General features: G+C 34.9%; 1 protein-coding gene across 1 annotated transcript in view; it reads right to left on the bottom strand.

The window, feature by feature from the left end:
• LRRC4C (leucine rich repeat containing 4C) overlaps window positions 1–21,170 on the bottom strand; it is a 1,324,260-nt gene that overhangs the window by 779,231 nt on the left and 523,859 nt on the right. Inside the window, exon 3 of the mRNA XM_053560150.1 lies at window positions 19,921–20,009. The gene's annotated coding sequence lies outside the window, so the exon portion shown is untranslated. The remainder of the gene's footprint in view (window positions 1–19,920; window positions 20,010–21,170) is intronic.

The raw sequence follows: 21,170 nt of genomic DNA, 5'->3' as shown, positions 1-21,170 counted from the left end.
GGCACTTAAATCATAAATTCTGTACAATTTTGTGACACCTACAGTGCATTTTATAAGGGTACAGGTGAAGCTTACTAAATGCAGAATATAAATGTCTGAACACAACAACTAAGAAAATGCCAGGAAGACTATGTTAACCAGTTCGATGAAAATATTTCAAATTGTATATAAAACCAGCTTATTGTACCCCAGGATGGCGTTAATGTACACAGCTATGATTTAAGGGGAAAAAAAGAAAAAGAAACAATAGACTTAATGGACTAATGAAATGACTGAGGCTTTAGCATCTTCAGATCCAAGTCACAACTCATTTCTCCCAGTTCTGTCTTCTAGTGGGTATGTGATTGTAAAGTTAAGACTTATTTTTCTCTTCTAAGAAAAAAGGATAATAATAAACCCTACCTTATAGGATTTTTGAGATAATTAACAAATGAGAACCACAACATTCCACAATTCAAGAGGCCACCAGCCACATAACATATGTAAGATAAATTTGCCCCTTGACATTGAGAAATGGAACAGGCTTGAATAACAGGAGCAAAGTCCTTACCTCACAGTTATCTACAGAAGAGATGCTTACTCTTTGTGTTATTCAGTAGCAATGCAATAACAGAACCAATGTGGGCTTGACATCTAAATTGTGTTTACTGAGCACAGAAACAAGGTTTATGCCTATTTTGAACTCCACATGACAAGGACAGTGTGTTTAATACATAAAGATCACATTAAACTGCATGAGTGGGACATCAGGAATCCTTTGCAAACCTCTGTCTTTCATTAAGAATTCCCAGTGAGCCTATCTGTGAGGAGAAGGAGGTTCTAGGACACAGTGCTTTCATTAACTAAAGTAAAATAAACTTTTGTGATTTTTTATCATGAGGACTATGTGATAATAGCATTCAAAAACAAAAGGCTAATATGTGAAAGAGGAAGAGAAAAAGAGAGAGAGAACATGCTTGTGTTCTGCATTTAAAGAGAAAATGGGATGCCCACAAAAAACAAAATAAACAAATATATATACATAAATCTATTAAGTCTAAAGAGTTAATAAATCATTCATAATGTTATATATGAGATAAATCTATATATATATTTTAATAAATCTATGAGCATATACATGCTGATATTAGGGAATAGATATTAATAGGTTTAACAGCTGTCTGAGAAGATCAGAAGAAATTAAATCAAATTTATGAAATTAGTGAAAGTGAATAATTTGGCCAATTTTCTATTTTGGGGGAGGAGAGTTTTCAGGGATGTCTGTATCAGCCTTGCTGATTCCCTTATTTGCTGGGCATCTATCTACTAGATGTGTCATGCCATTTGATCAGCTCTCTTTGAGGATGGCATCCATTTCTGCATGAATTTGGACTTCAGACCTTCTGTTCGCTTTTTTAATATGCAGAGGAGATTGGCCTTAACAGATTGCCCACGTTATCAGAAAACTTTTGAGCGTGATGTGAAAACTGAGCTTCAGAGAGAAGTGGCTCCCCCAACTGTTACTCAGTGGCAGAGGGAGCTGGGGCTGTTGCACTGGTCTCCAGATTGATTCTCTTACACCACCCCACTTCAGATGACTACAACCCAAGAGAAGTGGCTGCTTGTCTTTGTAAGTTATACTGTTTCTGGGGACCTAAATCACTTTCACTAAACCAATGAACGTGCTTCCTGTTTCTCCAACAGGAGAAAACTGGGAAATTTACTGTCTTTTACTATGTTTGTGTGTCTACTGTAAAACAAGTCCAAAATTAAAAAAATATATATTAGACCCATGTGTTTGGGATATATTACTGAATCACGGTATTCTAACACCTTCATTAAAGTCTTATAATCTTAACATCAGCAGTAAATTCTCTAAGCCACAGAGAGGGAAAAGCCTGCTCTATTTGTCTACTCTATGTTACACTAGGCACTTTCACTCACAGAAGCACAGGATTGGGAGAAAGCTAAAATCTAAGGGTCATGGATTCTAACTCTATCAGGTCTGGGGTCTTACAGATCTAGATTTCCATCCAAGTTTTACCACTCTCTACCCCTTAACCTTGTGCATGTATATACTTTTAAGCTTTCCTTCTGCCTTTATGAAATTGGGATAACATCATTCATAATGTTATCTACGAGAGCTGGATCTTTCTTACATTCTAGGTTCAGTTTAAATGTCAACCCCTCAGGCGGTGCCTGTGGCTCAAGGAGTAGGGCGCTGGTCCCATATGCCGGAGGTGGTGGGTTCAAACCCAGCCCTGGCCAAAAACCAATAAATAAATAAATAAATAAATGAAAAAAAAAATAAAATAAATGTCAACCCCTCTAAAAATTCTCCTCTGCTTTCCTTACTTAAATTGGTCTCCCTGACATTCTTTCTAACCCATCATTCTGCTTACTTTCTTTTAACCTATCCATGAGTATTAATTTTGTTCACATGCCTATTAGCCTACTGTCTGTCTGCCTCCACAAATTCATGAAGTGTGTAAAGTCTAAAGTGAGGTCTGTGTATATCCCTAAAACCAAACACAATGCTGGAAAAATTTCTCACATAAAACAAATATTAACAATCTCATAGTGTGCAGTAATCAATCAATAATGGTACATAATAATTATCACTAGTACATAGTGATCTAAATGTTTACTATAAATGTATCTTCTTCAATTACAAAAATTATTTCATTTTGAAAAATTCTGAATTTAATTTTTGCATCTTTGTAAGACACAAGAAGTTAAAAAAATATTGTCAGACCAATAAGTTTTGGAAATTTTGCTTAATAAAACAGGGCTGCACTACATAAATGTGTACACTCTGTACAGCCCATTTCTTCACTGTTCAAAACCAATCCATACTATGCCTACTGAGGGCTCATCTGCCACTGCTCGATGACCTTTCATGATAGGATGGTTGTGATCTGGAGGTGCAGTGCCATCCATTTCTAGACTTCTCAGGTTATTTGAAAATGTTTCCATATGTTGAACAAACATCAGTATCTTGGAAGCAAGCATTTATTGTGAACAATTCAACTCCCAAGAATACACACAGAACTTTCTAATTATCATTCCTTTATTAGCCTCTTATCAAAATAAAGACACCTTTCATATACTCCATGATTTTTCTATTCTCTAGGTTAATTAACTCTACTTCAGTCAAGTTTAATCATGCATCTAAATTTCTATTCATTTTTGTAGGACACATTCAGCAGATATGGCAATGCATTCAGAATCATAATACAGAAAAAATATTCAATAAAATTCATTTTCTTTGTCTAGAGCGATTTATAAATCACAAAGCACTTTAACATTTCTAACCCTCTTGGATAGCATCTTGGCTGCATGCTTCCTTAATAATTGGTTCATGGGGGTGCTTCTGGGAATAGTTCTAAGATACCTGTAACAAATTTATCTGTATATTTGTAGCTAGGAGAGCATGTAATTATTCTTCCCAAGCTGATGAGGTAAATCATATTTAGGTTTCCTAAAATGTATTAGTGGCTAATTTCATGTTTGCTTCTGAAAGGAAACTCTAATGATTCCATTTATTCATTTATCTCACAGTAGCCCAAACATGAATATCATACCTAGATCTCTGTGATAGGTAGAATAATGTGACCCCCATCATAAGATGTCCATGTTGTAATTTCCAGAACTGTGAATATATTACCTTTAGTGATTACTTAATAGAACATACCTTGCAGATATGTTTAAAGTTAAGAATGTTGAGATGGGAAGATTGTCCTACGTAATATAAGTAGGCCCAATCTAATCAAATTAGTTTTAAAAAGTGTAAGAGAAAGACAGAAAAATGAGTCATAAATATGAGATAGAAGTAGGCACAGAAATTTGAACCGGCAGAGGGACTTGACCTGTCATTATTGATTTCAAATGTGGAGGAGACAAGGGGTCAATGAATGTGAATGGCTGTTAGAGGCTGGGAATGTGTCTCGGCTGACAGCCAGCAAGGGAGACAGGGATGCTAAAACTGGGAGGAGATGTTATTGGCATATACTAAGGCTACTGATTTTTGAATATTTATTTTATATCTCGAGACCTTACTGTATTTTTTTATTAATTCCAGGAGTCTCATGATTGAGTCTTTGGGGTTCTCTAAGTATAAGATTATATTCATTGGCAACCTCTCCTGCCCCCAAACTTCTCTTGCCTGATTGTATTATGTTGGACTTCTAGCACTATGTTTAACAGTAGTGGTGATAGAGGACAACCTTGTCTGGTTACAGTTCTAAATGGAAAAGCTTTCAGTTTTACTCTGTGAGTATAATATTAGCTGTGGGTTTGTTGTAGATGGCTTCAATCATTTAGAAAAGGGTTATGAATGTTATTGAATGCCTTTTCTGGATCTATTGAGAGGATCTTATGGTGTTTGTTTTTACTTCTGTTGATATGGTGAATTATATTTATGGATTTACATATGTTAAATCAGCCTTGCATCTCTGGGATGAAACTAATCAAGGACACAATTCTCTTCACAGTAGCTTCAAAGAAAATGAAATACCTAGGAATATACATAACCAAAGAGGTGAAGGACCACTATAAATAAAATTATAAAGCACTCATGCTAGACCTCCCATTTGATCCTGCAATCCCATTGCTGGGCATCTACCCAGAAGGAAAAAAATCCTTTTATCATAAGGACACTTGTACTAGACTGTTTATTGCAGCTCAATTTACAATCCCCAAAATGTGGAAACAGCCTAAATGCCCACCAACCCAGGAATGGATTAACAAGCTGTGGTATATGTATACCATGGAATACTATTCAGCCATTAAAAAAAATGGAGACTTTACATCCTTCGTATTAACCTGGATGGAAGTGGAAGACATTATTCTTAGTAAAGCATCACAAGAATGGAGAAGCATGAATCCTATGTACTCAATTTTGATACGAAGACAATTAATGACAATTAAGGTTATTGGGGGGAAGCAGAAAGAGGGACGGAGGGATGGGGGTGGGGCTTTGGTGTGTATCACACTTTATGGGGGCAAGACATGATTGCAGGAGGGACTTTGCCTAACAATTGCAATCAGTGTAACTGGCTTATTGTACTCTCAATGAATCCCCAACAATAAAAAAAAAAAAAATTATAAAACCCTACTTTACCTCTTTCATGTTTACATGGATGGAGCTGGAACATACTCTTCTTAGTAAAGTATCTCAAGAATGGAAGAAAAAATATATAATGTACTCAGCCGTACTATGAAACTAATTTATGGCTTTCACATGAAAACTATAACCCAGTTATAACCCAAGAATATGGGGAAGGGAGAAAGGGAGGGGAGGGAGGGGGGAGGTGGGCAGAGAGAGGGTGATTGGTGGGATTACACCTGGGGTGCATCTTACAAGGGTATATGTGAAACTTAGTAAATGTAGAATGTAAATGTCTTAACACAATAACAAAGAAAATGCCAGGAAAGCTATATTAACCAGTGTGATGAAAATGTGTCAAATGGTCTATAAAACCAGTATATGGTGCCCCATGATCGCATTAATGTACACAGCTATGATTTAATAAAAAAAAAAAGAAAAGAAAAGAAATAGCCAAAGACATTAACAAATGGAAGAACATACCATGCCCATGGTTAGGAAGCATCAACATTGTCAATATTCGGTACTTTACAAAGCAATTTACAGATTCAATGCAATCTCCATTTAAATATCAATATCATACTTTCATGACTTAGAAAAAATAATTCTGTGTTTTTTAGAACCAGAAAAATACCCATATAGCTAAGGCAGTTCTTAGTAATAAAAACATAGCTGGGGGCATCAGCCTACCAGACTTTAGGCTACAAGACCACAGTGATCAAAACAGCATGGTATTGGCACCAAAATAGAGACATAGATACCTGGAAGCAAATAGAAAAACATGAGTTGAAGCTAACATGTTATAGCCACCTAATCTTTCACAAACCAGACAAGAACATGCACTGGGGGAAAGAATTGTTATTCAGTATATGGTGCTGGGAGAACTGGATAACTGCATTAAAAAACTGAAACTGGACTAGTATCTTTCTCCAATAAACTAATATCAATTAAAGATGGATAAAAGATCTAAATCTAAGACATGAAACAATAAAAATCCTTGAAGAAAGTGTAGGGAAAACAATTGAAGGTATCTGGGGAAAGACTTTATGAAGAAGACTTCCATGGCATTTGCAACAGCAGCAAAAATTAACAAATGGGACTTAATTAAACTGAATAGCTTTTGTTAGACAACAACTAAAGCAAACAGACAGTCACCAGAATGGGAAAAATTTATTTGCATATTATGAATTGGACAAAAGATTGATAACTAGGATCTACAGAGAACTCAAATTAAGCAAAAAAAAAAAAAAAAAAAAAAAAAAGAAGCCAACAATCCCTTATATCAATGGGCAAGAGAGATGAATAGAACTTTCTCTAAAAAAGACAGACGAATGGCTAACAAACATATGAAAAAATGCTCATCATCCCCAATTATCAGAGAAATGCAAATCAAAACCACCCTGAGATATCACCTAACCCCCGTGAGAATGGCCCAAATCACAAAGTCTCAAAACTACAGATGCTGGCGTGGATGTGGAGAGAAGGGAACACTTTTACACTGCTGATGGGGCTGCATACTAATACAACCTTTTTGGAAGGAAGTATGGAGAAACCTCAAAGAACTAAAACTAGATTTCCCATTTGATCTTGCAATCCCATTACTGCGCATCTACCCAGAAGAAAAAAAAAATCCTTTTATCATAAAGACATTTGAACTAGACTATTTATTACAGCTCAATTTACAATTGCCAAAATGTGGAAACAATCTAAATACCCACCAATCCAGGAATGGATTAACAAACTGTGGTATATGTATACTGTGGAATATTATTTAGCCACTAACAAAGAAGGAGAATATACATCTTTTGTACTAACTTGGATGGATGTGGAACACATTCTTCTTAGTAAAGCATCACAAGAATGGATAAGCAAGAATCCAATGTACTCAATTTTGATATGAGGACAATAGATGGCCTACCACATGGAGGGGTAGAGGAATGGGGGAGTGGAGAGAGGGAGGGAGGGAGTGGGGGGTCATGGTGTTTGGCACACCTCTTAGGGGAAAAACACATAAGAGGGACTTTACCTGACCAATGCATTTAGTGTAACCTGGATCTATCTTTGTACCCTCAATGAATCCCCAACAATAAAAAAAAAAAAAAAAAAAAAAACCGGGAGGAGCTGAATTTTGCTAGCAATCAAAATTACCAAGGAAACACTTCTACTCTTCAAGCCTCTAGAAAGGAATGCATCCCTCCTGACATCTCGATTTTAGCTCAGTGAGACTTGGGTCAAATTTCTGTCAGAGAGAATTATAAGATGATCAACTTCTTTGTTTTTGTTTTTGTTTTTCCAACTATATTTTAGTAACATAAAATACTTGTACATATTTTGGGGATACATGTGGTATTTTGATACCTGTATAAAATGTGTTATGACCGAATCAGTGTAGTTGGAATATCTATAACCTCAAGCATTTACTAATATCTTTTCTTTGTTTTAAAAACATTAAGAACTTGGTTGTTTTAAGCCACACAGTTTGTGATGATTTGTTATAGCAGCAATGGAAAACAAATACAATCTGGGTCCCTAAAATTTGCACCAATGCTCTGAGGGGAAGCATGATTCAATAGGTCATAGGTTTTTTTTTGTTTGTTTGTTTTGCAGTTTTTGGCTGGGGCTGGGTTTAACCTGCCACCTCCGGTATATGGGGCTGATGCCTCACTCCTTTGAGCCACAGGCGCCACCCTAGGTTGTAGGTTTTTAAATAAGCCAGAATTGTATTTGTGGAATCCTCTCCTCCGTGCTACTCCATGCAAACACACGCAAACTCATACTTCATTTTTCCTAAAGACAAATGGCATGGCTTCTCATTGAGTACAAGTTCAAAGTTTGCCCATACTCTTAATTATCTGTTACTTTACAAATGAGTTTTGTATCTTCTAAAGGAATTTTACTCTTAGTTTAGTGGGAAAATGCAACATATATGTGATTCAAGACACAAAACAATAACTTCTTATATTTTTTCTCCCTTCTCTTTTATTTTATCTGTCTTTCTCTTCCCTCCTTCTCCATACCCCATTGTAATCCATAGAAATTTTAAGAGTTTTTGAGCAGAGATTCAGTGCCATTTTACTGAAAATACATTGCACTACCTAATAAGAAACTTTCTTTCCCAGAAAATGTTTGATGTTTTTTTCTGTGTAGTCATCATTTTTTTTTAGCTTTTTTTATTATTAAATCACAATTGTGTACATTAATGCATTTATGGGGTACAATGTTCTGATTTAATATACAAGATGGGAGGGTTCCTGGTGGGACCTCACCTAATGTGCACAGTGCAATAGTACATTGCAAAGCTATTAAGAGTAGAGTATAAATGTCTTACCACAACACATAAGTTAGTGTGGTGATGGCTATGTTAATCAGTTAGATGTAAGCATTCCACCTTGTATAAAATGTTTGACTTTTATTCCCCCATTCTACTACTAAACAAGTTATTTCTTTAATAATACCTGTTACCTCCATAGACTTGTACAGTCACTATTTAAAGTATTTAAATAGAAGTTAAAAATGTATTTAAAAGCATTTGCAATAGAGGAAGAATAAAGTTGCTATTGGTTAATAAAAATCCTGAACTCCATGATTCTTTCCTGTTAATGCATTAAGATGGTTCTTGGAAGCTCATTAATTCTCTTGTCAAGATCATTTTGATTATACATCTAATGAAGATGTTACTCATCACCAAAAGTATACCCTGGCACCATAAACTCCCTACCAACTTGTTTTCTGCGCTTCTTTGAAACATCTCTCATTTGTCAATAACTTTATACTCTTTTTTGGAAAGTTGGTCATCACTCATAACTTGAAAGACACACAGAGGCAAAATACCCAAGAGAAAAAGCAATATAAATTTTGCAAGCCAATGCAAGGGCAGTGACATAGCAGAGATTGTGTTGGGTGGTATGGGTGAAGTGAACTGTATAACATTAAAACATCATGCATCTCTCTGATCTTCATTATTTAGAAAATACTGTTATCGTCCATTTAATTAAACAAATATTTATGGAGGATCTACTTATTCCTATACAATGGATAAAGGTACAACAATCAATAAGGGAAAAATAATGCTGCCCTCTTTTCTAAGAGTCATTCTTCTGAACAATAAAGTATTGGGGGTTGGCAATGTGCCTTGTTGGTTGTTAGCACTGTTGACCTCGTATCCCAAGTTCCTCTTCTAGAAAAGTGTTAGAATTGCACTTTCCAATTCCTTTGAAGTTAAATATGGTAATGCATATTGCTTCGTCCAATGATGTGTGAGCAGAAGTCACACTTGTCACTTCTGGGTGGAGGATTTAGCAATCAGTGTGCAATTTCTCATGCTCCTGTTTATCTCTCTCGGCAACCATTTAAGCAGAAGGATGAAATCTCCCTCAGCCTGGGGAACTGAGCAAAATGACAGAACAGAGGTATCCACTGTGGACACATAATGTAAGTAAAAAATATTTATTTGACATGTTTGAGTCTTGGATTTATTTTTTTCCTAAACTAGTCTATTTGGATTCATAAAAAATGGTTATCTAAAAGACAAATGCTGTAATAGTAAAACTTAAAATGAATGGCTTCAGTTAAATAGATACCAATACTAGAAAATTTTTATAGGAGACCACATGATAATGTATCTTATGTCATGGTAATGCATTTGGTGAAGGTGTCACATATCTAACACATTGTCAATAATTCCATAGAACTAAACAACTTGCATCTTATGGGGAAGATATTATCATATGGAATGTTAATTCTCTATGTTGCCTGTATTTATCAACACAATGGAAAGGAAGAAAGATGAACTTAGAAAATAATTAGAAGTCTTCTATTTAGTAATTAAAGAGAATAAAGAAAGAGAAGTAATTCCATGAATTCAGGGACTTCTGGGTAAAATATAAAACAGGAAAATATTCAGGGACAAAGCCCCTTAAAACTCAAACTTATAGTAAGGATCCAATCAAATATATGCCATCACCCATTGTTAAAAATATGTAAAGGATTAAGGTGATTCAGAACACTCTGCCTGCCTAGTGATTCATTTCCACTGAACACTCTGACCACAAAGGATGACTTCTCCCACTCAATCCTGATAGCCCTGGGTAGTCCTGGATACCCCAAATTCAGCTGGAATAGAGAAAGGAATGATTGAAATAGGAGACTAATAAAGTACAGCAAAAGTGAATAAAAATACTCTGTGTCTTAAATAGTGTAGTAGTGTAATTAACAACATACACTGTCTACTGGAACCAACTAGATAAGGAGTCAACCGAGCTTTCCGGATAAAGATTCTTAGTGCTAAAAAGGTAAAGTGACTCTTAAGCAGAAAGTGACTTGAAAAAGCTGCTTATCCCTCCTGGAAAAGTATATTTTTTAAGTCATATTTCTGATGTGGCCAAGGAAAATTATGAAAAAAGAAATGAGAATCTCCCAGAAGGAATGCAAATTAGTACAGCCATTATGTAAAACAGTATAGAGATTTCTCAGAAAACTAAAAATAGAACTACCAAATGATTCAAAAATCCCCCTGCTGGGTGTCTATCCAAAGGAAAGGAAAACAATATCCGCGCACCCCATGTTTAATTGTTCACAATAGCTAAGATGTGGCTTCAATCCAGGTGTCCATTAATGAATAAATGGATAAAGAAACTGTGGTATGTAGGCACAATGGAATACTATTTGGCCATAACAAGAAGTAAGATCATGTCATTTGCAGCAACATGGAAGTAAGTGGAGGTCATTATGTTAAGTGAAATAAGCTAGGCACAGAAAGACAAGTTTTGCATTTTCTCACTCATATGTAAGAGCTACAAAAGTTGACCTCATAGAAGTGAGAGTAGGACAGTAGAATGATCCCACAGGCTGTGAAAAGAGGAGGGAGATAAAGACAGGTTGGGTAATGGGTGCAGCACACAGTCAGATAGTAGGGACAAGTTCTGGTGTTCACTAGCACAGTAGGATGACTAGAGTTAACAATCTATTGTATATCTCGAAAATCTCAAAGAAAAGATTTAAAATGTTTCTAATTTAAGGGAATGATAAATATTTGAGATGATGGATATACAAACTACACTGATTGGATCAATGCACTTTATAGCCACCTGTGAAAACATCACAGGTACCCCATAAATATGTAACAGCAGTGTTTTTTAATAAAAGAATTTCTCAAAGACGAAAACAAGATTATGTGGATTAGGAATTCATGGATAGAGGGACATCTCTGCCCAAGAGAGAAGAATTAGAAAACGTGATCAAAGACTATGTCTAATGCAAAAGGCATTGATTTCTGTCAGTGTTTCATCACTGTGTCTCACCTGGGAGAAGGGCAACGATATGTCCTTTGATTCATAGGTCTCTAGGCCAAAAGAAGTCATGGCCAAAGCAGAGGAAGAGACTTGAAGACCTGAGACTTCAGGACCTCCGACTGAGCTGGAGTCAGAAATTGGATACCTCTCTGGGTTGTCTCTTCTCGGGAGGGAATAAATCTGTTATGCATGGAAATTTGTCCTTTGAGTATTTCATGAACAGAGGAAGGACCCATCTACCAAAATTTCCTTTTTTCTCCTGTGTGCCATCTGTTCATCCTCTTTGCTTCTATTTCCAACCTTCTTCACTGAAAAGAACCCTTAGGATCATGTTGGCTCACCAAATTTCACTTTCCCACCCTCAAAACCACATGAAGCTTTATTTGATAAGCGAAATGTGAGCAGATGTGCCATGTGGCATTTCCGTCAGGAGCATTATCAAGCCAGAACAGGATTATTCAGCACTTTCTTTCTCTATCTCATTGCCTTCTCAATCTGGATCAAGGGTCCAGAGAATATCTACTACCTCAACCTGGATCACTGGGGATCACAGAGCAATTGGGGAAGAGAGTCAATCTACTACTTATACCAAAGCATAATATAGCTTTTCCTGTCAGGTAGAGTGTGTAACAAGAGGAAGGTTGTCATAGAAAGAGATTGTACACAAGATATTGATAGCATAGAGTTGGGACAAACATGATGTCTACAGCTTTCTAGCTGGGTACTCATAGCAGAAGTCATTCTCTCTCTCTTACATTGATCTTATCATCCGTAAACTGGAGGCAATTTTGCATTTACTAGAGTTCTAGTCTGTGCTATATATTATTCTAGGCACTGGGACTTTAAGAATGACTAAAATGAATTCTAAACCAAAAACTAAAGTCTATAGACAAAAAGTATTAGCAAATTCCTAGTCCCTTCCTAAGGTATTGTAGGTAGTCAATGATATTATTTCTGTTTTCCATAGTGTGCTTATATAAATGTAGAAAAATCCTAACCTTTACTATTAACGGCACTGATAACACTGCTCACAGGTAATTAAGAATGAAAGTCAAAGTCTAAGTTGCTTTTCCTTTAATCAACAGAAATGCCAAGAACCAGTCAGACTTGAGTTTCACTAAATTGCATGTTTGCTTTGGCATTCAATACAAATGCTAAATCCATCACAAGGCTCTAGGAGAAGAGATTGCTTTCCAGTAGGCAGGACACTTCCTAGGGAGAATGCCTTCTCTCCTTCCCTGTGACCTCACATTCTACATTAATTAGGCCCACCCCTCTAATTTGTGCTCAATGATACAGGCAATAACAAAAATGGAAAATTAAGAAGTGCAAAACATAATTGGAGGATAAATACATGAAAAATATTAGTGCCTATTGATGATAAAGAAAGACAAACCAAAATAATAAGAGAAGAATACTGTCACCTATCATAGCAGCCCCCAATCTTTTAGGGACCCACTGCTGGTTTCATGGAAGACAATTTTTCCATGGATGGGGGTGAGGGATGGCTTTGTAATGATACTAGCACATTATGTTTCCTCCTTCAAGAAAGCATTAGGTATTAGATTTTCCTAAGAAGCATACAATCTAGATCCCACAAATGAGCAGTTTACCGTACAGTTCATGCTCCTATGAGAACCTAATGCTTCTGCTGATCTAACAGGGAGTGGTGTTCAGGCAATGACACAAGTGATGCAGAGAAGCTGTAAAGACAGATGAAGCCTCCCCGGCTTGCCCACCCCTCACCTCCTGTTTGCAGCCTGGTTCCTAACAGGTCACTGACTACTGATATGATCAGGTCCAGATCTGTAAATAGTTTTCAACAAAAGTGTTCTAGATTTGCCAAAGATTTAAAACACTGAAATTATGCATACCTGTTATTCCAGTAGTGTAATTTGGGAAATTCATTCTACTAAAATAAAAAAAAAAAAAAGGATATTCCCAAAGACTGATAAGCATATTCATCCAGCACTATTTGTAGGAATACAAAGTCAAATGCAGTGTACTTCAACACTAGAGTTATCAGTTAAATAAGTAAAGAGAGAAGTCTTGAAACCTTTAAAAATGTTACACAGACCTATTAAAAAAGAAAAACGTAATAAACTGTTGAATGAAAATTGAGATATATGCATAGAGAAAATACCTTAATGGATGCATCATTGTTAAGGATAGTTTGGCAGGGCTGTTAAAGGATTTATGTGCATTTTCTGATATTTCTAAATATGTATGCTATTGTATAAAAGAAAATGAATCAATAAAATAAGCAAATTCAGGTAAAATTACAATCTGGTTTAGGTCTATAATGTAGCATTTATTGACCATTAAAAAAATATCATCAAACATCTAGCCCTTACTAATGATAAGAAAATGTGTTATTATTGATTTTTTTATCAAGCTTGTGTTACCAATAAAAACTACAAATATTTTGTTTGTTTGTTTCCTTTTTAAGTTGCCAAGAAACTTGGCATCAGAACCCAACATTTCTTTATGTAGTATAGACACCGTTAATACATAAAGAAATGTTAGTTTCTTCTAAGAGAAACAATGTCCAAGACATACGTCAATTTTGTACATGATGAATTGGAAATGGAAAGATTCCAGCCCTTTTGTTTTCAGAATTACTCTTTAGATGAATGATTTTCCTAACATGTTATTAAAGCCTCTGCAGGCAGTCCAAATGGATTACTAGAAAGGGCATATTGATTAAAATGTAATTTCTGTTATTATAACTAAATGATGTTTTGCCTGCAAAAGGAAGTACTTAGAAGCATCTGACATATTATAGTTCCCTTTGTTGTTCTACACAAAACTTGATTTCTGCTACATTATTGGGAGGAGTATGTCTATCAAACTATCATATATTCATTTTTAAAAAGAAGATGTTTTCTCAGAGCAGGAAAACACAGTTTTTACTTATTTGTATACTTTTCCTAAGAAACGAATGTGGAAGTTTTTTCTTTGTAAGTAGACTCAGAACATATACAACTTACCACACTATTTAGAAGCTTAAAAAGGAAGTATAGTGAAATTATTTAACTCTATAACTCAAATAGCAAAATGAATTGCTTTCTTTTGGTTTCAGTATCTAATTTTTACAGTGTTTCGTAGCGAGTTTTATGGTGAAAGACAGAACTTACAGATGATATGTAAGTGTTCACTGCCATACTAGTAACTATGCATATGCATTCGGACAGTGGACACACATGCGCGCACACACACAATCTCCAGCATCTACATATCACGGACTTCTTGCTTTTTAATTGACACACAAAAGAGAAACATGCTGAACATTGAACTGTTTCGCATATCATAAGATATGCCTCAATTTTTGAGTTGGAAACTTTTGGTAGGAATGTGAGTATCAGAATTGATGGAAGTTGATAACTCACAATATGAAAATAGGAGGATATTAAAGAATGTTAAAAATGGAAACAGTTACATTTTAAAAATTGCATCAAGTATCTATTTCACTGAACAATAACAGCTAACATTTACTGAATGTTTACCCTGTGGCAAGCAGTTTTCTTAAAGATATCCTAGAATGTCAAGGATAAGTTAGACTTAAGTTTCACTAAATGGCATATTTAGTACAAAAGTTAAATAAGCTATTATTTATTTATTAAAATTATGTAATAATTTTTATTATGATAAACGTATGCAAGAATTGGGGAAAATATCCTTGATCTGTTGATTCAAATATTGTATATGCATCTAGACTAAAACTATTTAAGAAAACTGAAGCAAAATACTGAAATTATAGTTTTTCTGTTAGAGTTATAATACTTTTTCAATCTCCTAAACATTCCATAATAGATCTGTAATTTCTTTTTTAATTTCAAAGTAACAACTAATTTTAAAACATTAAATTGCTGCGGAAACATGTTGTTGGATAATTGCATACCATTCCACAGTGTTCAATGTAACATCAAGGGCTGCCTCTTTCTTCTAACACAAATTTTGAAAAGTGTTGCCAGACTAATTTGTATAATTAAGTAAAAAAACATGTTTCTTATTGGAGTTCTTCACAGATGAAAGAGATGGAATTCTACTGGTTTAGGTACCTGTTCTTTAAAAATAAAAAAAAAAAAAAATCAGCAAATCATTAAAGTAATTTTCTGACTTGTTTGAATGCCAACACTACTAAGGCAAGTGCCCTTCCTTTTTGGTAAATACGACTACCCATGCCAAACTGACCTCTTCCCTTCTCTAAAGTTTTACAGTGGTCTTGAAGAACTCCACTGCCATTCTTATCAGTGAACTTGAGTGTTGTCCATCCACAGAGAAAAGAAAAGTTTACCAGAAATGGTACTGCCTTCTAATAATTTATTTATTGAATGTACTTTACTTGGCCAATTTAAATATATAGGAGAAAAAGCACCAAACATGGCTACTGCAGTATTATTTTTTCTTATTTTCTCAAGACTTCTTTTATTCTGTATTGACAGGTAGTTCATGTTTATTACCATAAATACTTACATTTGATTTGATACTCACTGCTACTAGTCATAATTTTGCAAAATTATAATCAATAGGAAGGTAATTGAGGAATCTCAAAGGCAGACTTACACCAGATTTCTGATAGGAAACAGTTGTCACACTCAAGAAACTTCAAGAAATGTTTCTTTTCAAAGGGCTATTCACATAATCAGGGTCTCTAGGGAACCTCAGGATGAATGTAGGACCCTGGGCTAGTAAGAATAAAATACATATTACCACTTCTGGGCAAGAAGGAAGCGGGGGAGGAAGTTGTTTCAGATAGACAGTTTCTACATGTTTCATACACAAAAAGGTAGCTGTGAAAGAAACACAACTTTTCCTAAGGAATAGCGCTGAGATGAACTCACAGAGAGGAAACCAGGGGAATAAATGCTATGATCTCACTTTTACTTTCTTAGTATCTCCTACTGGGGCTTCCCATTAGCTGAAGAGATCACTGGAGGCCATTGTTCTAGTCTTTATAGGTCAGCCCTCAGGGAAGGTGGCAGCATATGTGGCAAATAAATACATACATGCATACATGAAATAAAAAATAAACCAATATCTAGCTGAACAACTAAATAGAGCCTAGAGAATTTAAAGAATTAATATATAACTTGGAGTCTTTTGAATTTGTTTCTCTGTAACACCACCTACAAACAGGGTACCAAGGGTTGCTCCAATGTGTCTGTCAAATGCTTACAAAGGAACCAAAGACCACAGAGTCATTCATTTACCAAATTAGGAACTGAGAGGCCTCCCAAATTAAAGTGATTTTGCATAAGCCTTTACAGTTTTTTTTTCTGAATTGTTACTGACTCTAGACTTTAAAAATGTTATTACTTTGAAAAGTAGTTACATTTTGCAAATGCACCCAGCCAAAACAGGGATCCATTAGAGTGAGCGTCATACAAGGAATAGAACTTAAATTTTCAGTCTAAACATGGGTTACATTCAAGGCCTTTTATTGGGGTAACAAAACAAATTAAATCCACCAAACTTTTATAAGTACCTTATTTGTGTTTACATAAAGTCACAACTACTGGGAAAATAGCAAAGTTAATTAAACAAGAAACTGTTTGGCCCCCAAGCCACCAAACAATCAGTTTGGATTTGCCTGATTCCCTTTCCCACGGCATGTAAGATCTCCCGAAGGCCTGAGCAAGGTGTGTGGTAAGTAAGCTTTAATATGTGGGGTTTAGTGGATTTAGCTGTAGGTAATTACTAGACACAGTGTCTCAAAGAAATTTTAGGGGATCAGACATGGGGCAAATAATATGCTCTCAACTCAGGCTGCTAATCTATATGAGGTAGTGGGAGAAGAGAATCAAACAGAGCAAAAAACAAAACTTCTTTAAAAAATGGCAAATAATAATAATAATAATAATAATAATACTAAAATAAAAACAGAGGGAAGGAGAATGTGGAGTAACTCTTAAGTCTCTGTTTAAACTCCTGAAACAGTTTCTTAAGGGTTTTTATACCTTTCTATCGCGTGTGTTTATTGAGGATTTAAAGGATACAGAAGAAGATTTCATTGCTTTGGAGATAATTAAATAATAGATATTCTTTCAACAAATGCTTACTACTAATTTTTTAGACATGTGTATGTATACATTTATTGCTCAGGCATATATAATAAGAAGTCTTTAGATTTGACTCAAATTTAATGCTTTCTCAGAATGTTATCTTCTCAGTGATTGTATTCTACTTGGTTTATTTATATGACATTTGTCTAAGTTTACATGCATCCATACATTTATCACAGAGTCTTAATTGATATATACTGTGTATGTGTAATGCATTAAAATTTTATCACAAAAGGCTAAAAGGCAAGTGTGTGTGTGTGTGTGTTTGTGTATGTGACATACATATGCATAAATATTTCTAATTATTTAAAAAACTGGATCATAAGTAATTATAAGGCACACACATTTATGCCATGACTCTTTCAATGTAGGATTTTAAAAATTCTTCCTTTCATGATTCTGAAATCATTTATAGCAGGACATTCGATTAATTTCCACATTTTTATTTTGGGTACAAAGTATTTCATCAAACAAACGCTAATGTGATCAGGGCAATATTAGAGGTTCCATCAGTACTTAAACATATTAATTAAACTCAGTAGTACATACTGAATAATATATTCTTAGCTATGAGTTAGGGAAGCTAAAGATATAACCAACTTAATTGTTCTGACCTCAAGGGACTGAGAGCCTGACAATCGGATGAGGTATAAACACAGAGTAATTAGGATAGATTATGATATTGGACAGGAGAGACAATTTGAAACATTGACATTGAACAAGAGAGAGAATTTGAAACATTGGATTGAGTAAAAGAGGAGGGAGCTTTTGCAGTTGGTTACCTTGGTGGGAATAATTTAAGAGGTGCTGGAAGCAAAATTTTACTACTTAGAGAGGAGCTAAAATGAATTTATTTAATTATTGAGCCCTTATCATTTTAGATACTGTATTAGATACTGAAAATTCACTGCATAAAAAAATAAAAGGAGTATATAAAAAGGAATAGACAAAAAAAGAAAAGAAAATAGTGACTAATTCTCACATAGGTTGTATTTAATTTTGACCAAAGTACATTATGTGAACAATAATTTTTAATTCAACTTTTAATATGTTGTGTAGGATATTGCATCCTCATTTATAAGTGAACTATGTTTGTAATTTCACTTTATAATAATATAAAAAATAAAATAAAAATAGCTCCTTTTCTTATGTAATTCGCCATGTATTGGCAAAGAATATTGACAGCTCTTTGGAGAAGTTTGAGTAAAAGGAAGCTAATTTAAGGAAAACTCAAGAGAATAGTGAGATGAAAGAGGATCATTTTATCTTAACTGTTTGAATGTTTCCAGGATGATGGAAACAAAATATGTTTGTTTGTTTGTTTGTGTTTGGGTGGAGGGGAAAGGAAGCAGGAAAATGTTGAAATGCGAATTTTGAAAGGACTAGCTGATTTAATAATATTGATAAAGACGTGCAAAATGTTAGAATTAAAATGTAATATAAGAAATTATTTTGGGAAACAAGAAGCAGAGTATAGGTAAAGATACGGAGATATTTCAAGGTCTAACAAAAAGAGTTCCGTTACATGCACATCCGATAGCCTCAGCTTTTTTCTAAACCAGGATTTTGGTCCATTTGAAACTAAAGAAGTTGGGGCAAGGTTTGAGGCCAAGAAGAACAGAGATTTTGAACAACAATGAAGGAACCGTGCTGTTCTATGTGGCAGATTCCAGTCGGGGCCGGGGAGGCTCTGGCAGCAGAGTTATGTTGAATGTCTAGGATATTTCAGCAAACAGACGTGATCCTTACTTGCATGAAATATTTGATCTAGTGGAAAGTTCATCATATAATCAAACAATTACACAAATAAATATTAACTTGAAACTGAAAGGGAAATGGAAATCCCACAGACCTTTTCTTGTCATATATTATGAGACTCACATGTATAATCAAGTTGCTACTTCTATCCCCTTGCCTTTGATGTTTGAAAACATGGGAAATATTTTAGCTATGTGCATATTTGTTTAGTTTTATTAATCATCTTCCCTGTGTATGTAATAGACATTCAACTATTAACTTTCAATTAAAGAAAAAAAAAAAAAACTAGAAAGTTAGAGAGAACCCAGTGGCTGACTTTGGCTTCAGGGAGTCACATACACTGTCACGTGTGAGGGGCCAGTATGAGAGAGAAAGAGAAATGAAGGGCAAATAAAGGGTTCGGCCGGCATCACGGGGTACAACGCAGGTCAATGGGAATACACGTAGCTGAAGTCAGAAATCAGCTTCAAACTTTACTAGAAGAGCAGTTACAAGGACAGAGTGACTCCAGGAAAAACTGCTATGTGTACCTTAGAAAAGAAATGGCGCCCTTTCACGAGTATATATGCCAACACCCACTCTCAAGTAAGAGATTGGCCCTTGCCAAGTGTTTTAACAATTAACCGTATTAATTCACAACCATGGACTGTTCCAAGGCACTTTACGTCACACAGGGGCAACTTTTCTTTCATTTTCTTAAAAGTCATTACTTTGCACTTACGTATAGTCAGTGTATCAGGCGATGTCCCAGCTTACGTGGCCCCACGCTCACTGGGTGATGTTGCAGCTTTGCATGGAAGAGAACCATTTCTAGGAAAGAGACAAAATGAAAATGTGGCATTACATCTGAGGAAGTCTGAAAACAGTCCAAGCAAAGGTATTTGAAATTTAAACCTGCCTAATGGAGTAACCTATAGGAAAAAATTTATATTTCTATACAGTCAGTTTATCTAATTGTATATTTATTTTATAATATGTTATGCTTGAGGCTTTTTCCAGAATATTAAAGGATTTTTATAAAATGATAATTATAATATTTGGTTCTAGAAAAATGTCTTATATTATCAAATTTTACTTTTTACTGAACTGTTGAGCAAAATTTGTCATGAAAAAACTGTCTATTTCCAGCTGTTTATCCTGTATTGCTTTAAATTGTCTACTTTTGTCCAATGAATTTATTCCTCATTTAAACATGTTCTGCATTGTCATTCCCCTGTGTCATTTTTCACTTTATCATATTTGCCTAAAGTGTCATTATTCTTATTTCCATTGCCATTTTTATCCAAAAACCTCATGGAGATTCTTTAATACACAGCTCAAATATTACTTTTTCTCCAATCTAAATGAACCTCTACCCCATTGGAAATCCCACAGACCTTTTCTTGTCATATATTATGAGACTCACATGTATAACCAAGTTGCTATTTCTATCTCCTTGCCTTTGATGTTTGAAAACATGGGAAATGTTTTAGCTATGTGCATATTTGTTTAGTTTTATTAATCATCTGCCCTGTGTATGTAATAGACGTTCAACTATTAACTTTCAATTAATTGCTCCTTACTCTACCCTAGAATAATTGGATATTTAGTTAGTACTGCCATCATTTACATTCTAATAATTTACTATTTCTTCCCAATTAAAACACTTTTTATTTTATTTTTTTTTCAAAATTTTTTTTTATTGTTAAATGATAGCTGTGTACATTAGTGCAATCAAGGGGTACAATGTGCTGGTTTCACATACAATCTGAAATATACTCATTAAACTGTTCAACTGTTCATGGTATTTTCTTAGTTATTGTATGTAGACATTTGCATTCTGCATTTAGTAGGTTTTGCCTGTTAAACTTGGCTTCCAGAGCACCATTCTTTCCAGTTTTTCTCTTCCAGTAGATCCAAGAAATTAGGTTTCCTCCTCATTTCTTGTAACAATATAATGCAAGATGGCTCACCTCTTGACCATCTGCTATT

This window comes from Nycticebus coucang, chromosome 14 (assembly GCF_027406575.1).
Source record: "Nycticebus coucang isolate mNycCou1 chromosome 14, mNycCou1.pri, whole genome shotgun sequence".
NCBI lineage: Eukaryota > Metazoa > Chordata > Mammalia > Primates > Lorisidae > Nycticebus > Nycticebus coucang.
The sequence above is the reverse complement of the archived record's forward strand: the minus strand, read 5'-3'. Positions and strand labels throughout refer to the sequence as shown.